The following is a 5,519-nucleotide window of genomic DNA, read 5'->3' on the forward strand; positions in this document are numbered from 1 at the left end:
TAGGTTGAAGATCTACACGCGTATTGTTGGCTTCAATGTTCCACCATTGTGAAAGAATTCATTGGTTATGATTTTTCGTTACTCTACGTTGCTTTAAACCAATTCTGCTTTCCCTTCTCTCTCTAAAACGCACGTACTCAAGTAGATATAGTTAGAAATTGTCTAATACAAAAGCCTTATATTCCTATATGTTATTCTTTCTTTCATATGTGTTGCTGACTAGATGTTTATTTTCACTTGTGGTTCTCTGTATTCTAGTTATTTTCCCACTTTATTGACGAAGTCAGTTCCAATGTTAAAGATATTATGCTATATACAATTAGGGAATTTGAAAACATCAGATATAACTTCCTATATTCCCTTGCAAATGTTTTCGTTATATTTATCGAAATTGTTTGCATGACGAAAACTGATAAAACTCCACTTGAACCTCATACTATCAGATATATATTACATAAACACGAATTTCAGCGAAGGGATCTCTTTTCAACGCATTTATTATCAAGCTGTACAATCGTATATATATATATATAAAAGTTTTGTTAAACTACTAATTCCGTGAGGAAATGTGAACACTAATAACCAAGATTATAATACTAGATTACGTAATACGAATAATAACAATAGATTTAGTGAATAGAATAAGATGATTGAAATGTTTTGGTTACAATAATTAAGGGAATTTGAAATCCACCATACCACCGAATAGCCCAGTGGTTAGCTGAAAAATTGGAACCAGTTAGAAGGCAAGTATCTAAATATTCTATTCATGATACTTTTCAATTTATTGATCGTATTAAGGATGTTAATACTTCCGGAAAACACATGTTCTCGCTTGACGTTAATTCTTTATTCACTAGTGTACCATTAACGGAAACGATTTGTTATATTTGTGAGTATATTGACTCTAACAACATAGATCTAGGTATTCCAACTGAACACTTAAAAGAATTATTGTTACGTTGTACCTTTAATGTCCAGTTTAGTTTCAACAATGAAATATATCGACAAAGAGATGGGATTGCATTAGGATCTCCATTAGGTCCAATTCTAGCAGACTGCTTCATGGCAAAACTAGAAAACAATCAACTCAGTTCAATGATAAATCGATTCCAACTATACGTAAGATACATAGACGACACATTTGTCGTTTGTGACGATAATATTGATTTGGACGATATCTTACACTCCTTTAACTCATGCCACCCTTCCATAGACTTTAGAAAGAGAGAAAGACCAATCAATCCCTTTTCTTGATGTACATCTATTGAGAAGAAGTAATGGTTCTTTGAAAAGATCTATCTTTAGAAAGCAAACATGGAACGGCCAACTAACCAACTTCTATAGCTGGGTTCCGTTAAATAGAAAGAGAAATTTGATTCATTCTTTATGCTATCGTATACATCGGATATGTAGTACTGAATGCATTAACGAAGAACTCGAGTTCCTCAAGAAAACTTTGATGAAAAATGGCTACCCAGACCGATTCATAGAGAAGAATATGAATAGAAGTAGCGTCGATAGGAATCCTAGTTATTCAGTCACAAAGAAAAGCCTTTATATAAGTCTGGAATTTAAAGGTGATCGAACATCAGACATAATTAAAAATCGTTTAACAACAACGATTAAAAGGACATTTAACGCTGCTAAATTACGAATAACCTTCACTAGTAAGAACTTATTCTCTGTGTCCCTAAAAGATAAGCTCCCGCGTTTGGTCGCCTCTATGTGCATCTACCAGTTCACCTGCTCTTGTGGAGCAAGGTACATCGGCCGTAGCCAACGCTCGCTTTCAACCCGGATACGAGAACATATACCAGTTTGGTTCTACAATGGTGAAAGGAAAGCAGTTAGAAGTTCTATACTTGAACACTTAATCGACTGTAATCATTCGACGAATCCACAGTCTGATTTTAAGGTTGTTTATATGATTCGTTCAAATCTACCAAGATTTCTTCGTATCAAACTCTTAAAAATAGCCGAAGCTCTTACCATCCACGAGCTCAAACCAGAACTATGTGTACAAAAGAAGTACGTTTTATCATTATCGTTACCATGGCCTTAATATTATTATTAGTATCATTCTATTATTATTATTATCATTATTATTATTATTATTACTCCATTCCCTCTTTACTTATGATTTATATTCGCATTATTTTATTCATGAATACTCATCATATCATCTTAGTTATTTTACACCTCTATGACCTTTAATGACCTATAATTATTGTAACCAAAACATTTTAATCATCTTATTCTATTCACTAAATCTATTGTTATTACTCGTATTACGTAATCTAGTATTATAATCTTGGTTATTAGTGTTCACATTTCCTCACGGAATTAGTAGTTTAACAAAACTTTTATATATATGTATATACGATTGTACAGCTTGATAATAAATTCGTTGAAAGAGATCCCTTCGCTGAAATTCGTGTTTTTAATTTTAATGTTTAAATGGGAATTATATGCCAATATATTACATAACCTATCGTGATTCATAACTAGACATAACTTTATTTTAACTACATATTGAATAGAACAATATGTATTGAAATTATTGTCTGATAGATTCCTTGTACTATAAAGCTTGAAACATATAGTGAAGTCTCCAACCTATTTCACAACCATGGTAACCGGTGATCAACGATTGCTACATACGCCATTTGTTCCCTCACGGTACTGTAGCCCATGTGCACCACTGGTTTGGAATCAGGGTTCTCCAACTCACCTAGGTAGAATTTCCGCGTCCACAAACCCCGTTAAAGCGCCGGACCTTCGCTAAAATTTGTTTAAAAATGGTAGTTAATATTAAGTTGACATCAATAGAAGCTGCGAATACAAATCTGAGTAGTTCTCCGTTGCGTGAAATACGTAGTCTTCTCAGTAAGCGTAGTAGCAACAAAAGTATAGAATTTCATCACTGTGATAATAGTATATGACGTCATTCAAATTTCAATAAGTTTTTGAACTTGAACGATGCGAGCGAGAATGCCATCAATCATTACTCGTTCACGAATCATTGATTGATTAAAGTGTTCTCCCTTCACAGTACGATTCAAAGGGTATATACATTTAAACAAACTCTGGTTCTATGTGCTGACTAAAACAAGAGAAAATGTTTAGGCAAGCGCTATATTAGTTAACTACGGAATGTTGAGTATGTTTACAAAATTATGAAACCTTCATGTCTAATTAACCTACCAACTATTTTGCACGTCTTTACGTTGTGAATCTACTTTCCAAACTAAGCATAACACATGGAATCTCGTTTCATTATATCCTGATTATTGTGAATCGTACATATTTGATTATAGAACAGTCACACAAATGTAAGATGCTTTGTGCACTTATGGTGAAGCCTCTAGTATATTTCACTACCATTTATTCTTCTTGCAATGAATTTGGCTTAATTACTCTGACGACCATCAAATACACTTTGCATTGTTCGCTGCAAGTGGCGAAGCTACTTAACATTTTGATATCGTGTTCATTTCTAATTCCACAATCAGGTAATTGTAATAAGTTTATGCAACGAATAGTGAATGGAGAATAACAAGTATTATTACATTTGGCAGTTTCTTGGAGCGATAGAAGTGAAAGATTTAACAAGTTGGAAACACACAAAGATATGTACGAGTTACTTAGCGAAATAATTAGATAAGTGTCAATAAGATTAGTTTTCACCGATACGACTGCACAAGCATGGGGTAACAATGAACACTGATAAACGTCAGTTAACAAATAAGTTCGTGTAGTTTCCTGATCAACTGGAAAGCACTCAGGGTGTTACACCGATTCCATGGGTTAGTAGAAGCCATTCAAAATTATTACTAACACTACCACTCGAATAATAAATAACCCAAGAATCTTGAACACATTGAATCGCATTGTTAGTGATCGCATTAAATTGGTCGAAACAATCTAGAACGTGGTAGATTTAGCCTGAGCATAATTATACTGTTTACCATACACAGATTCGTGGTCAATCAATCTCAAGGTTTTCTTGAGCGATTCCCAACTTTGTCATTTTAGAGGAGTCTAGTCATTAGATAAAATAGGTATTTATTAATGACAACTGCTAACTACGAAATTTTATAAGTGTTAGTTCCGCTATACGCAAACGATGCCTTGAAGACACCATCGTTTAAGAATGCATCACTTACCATTTTGGCTCAACTTGAGTGAGTAAAGATTAAGATTCATAAAATAGGACAATCAACTCTGTCATATTCTAGGTGAAAACTCTTAAAACACCAAATCCATGAGAATAGTGAACACCATAACAGACGTTCTTTAAGAAAGTGAGAGATGTTGTACGGACGTTTTTATATATATACACATATACATATAAATAATAAAAGCCAAAGCTGATTACCTAAATTTACGAAAAAATGTTTTAGATGAATTACACAATACATTCATGACAGCTTCACAGTTCTTCTGTAAACTGATTAAATATACACACTAAAGGCGAACTTAACACAACAAGTAATAAATTATATAAGAGCACAATTAAATAATTGAATATTAGCTTAATTATGACAGACTGATGAATGTTGTTTTTCAATAAAAAGAAAGGAATTACAGATAACTATGAGTTAAGTGAACAGATAAACAAGAGAAAAATGCTTTATAAAAAGCTAATAGATCTTTAAAATACATGACAACATTTGTATGGGAAAAATATTCCCAATCCTTATTAGAAGGGGAATTTTCTTTAAGTGGAAATCAAACAATAAAAATGATCAACAAAGGAATGCAGTCAATCAGCTGATAGTCGGACACGTAAAATCAAAGAATAACTATAAACCCGTTGTGAATCTATTATAGGATTCATTCTTCACTGTCATTTCCCGACACTATTTATAATATTGATAAATAAATGTGAAATCCAGTTACTGTTATAATAGTAGATGCGATGTAAAGCCGTATACAAACAGAAAACTTTCGTATTTTCAGTAGAGGTGGATGATGTGATTATGTATACACTTCTTAATTTATGACCAATCTACTCACACATTTTAATACATCCGTTTATGTAATACAGCAGAGGTATATTCATGAAGAATCTCAGTGAGAACAGAGTTAAAATGCGATGAAGCAAAAACACATCTACTAGTTAGCAAAAAGAGATTGTGTAAGGCCAACTGTGGGAATATGTACGCATATAGTTCAGCTTAACATATATATATATATATATATATCGCACAGGCTAAACACAAACTAAACAAGGACGAAATGATGACATGAAAATACACAACAAAAATACAAAACTTTTAAAAAGTGAAATACAGCAAGCAGTAGGTACATAGACACATGTTATTGTTAATATGCAATGAAATATGAATTAAACAATGAAGGTATTAATAAGGAATAATAGTAAGAAATAAAATTGGAAAAAGACAGAGATGTAGATTTCTTTCTTTTTTCTTGGTTGAATCGATACGAGGTATATATGTGACATTGACAAGAACTTATTTAACAGTATCATTACAACATATTAAAATTCAATA

The sequence above is a fragment of the Schistosoma mansoni genome, chromosome 3 (assembly GCF_000237925.1).
Source record: "Schistosoma mansoni strain Puerto Rico chromosome 3, complete genome".
Classification (NCBI taxonomy): domain Eukaryota; kingdom Metazoa; phylum Platyhelminthes; class Trematoda; order Strigeidida; family Schistosomatidae; genus Schistosoma; species Schistosoma mansoni.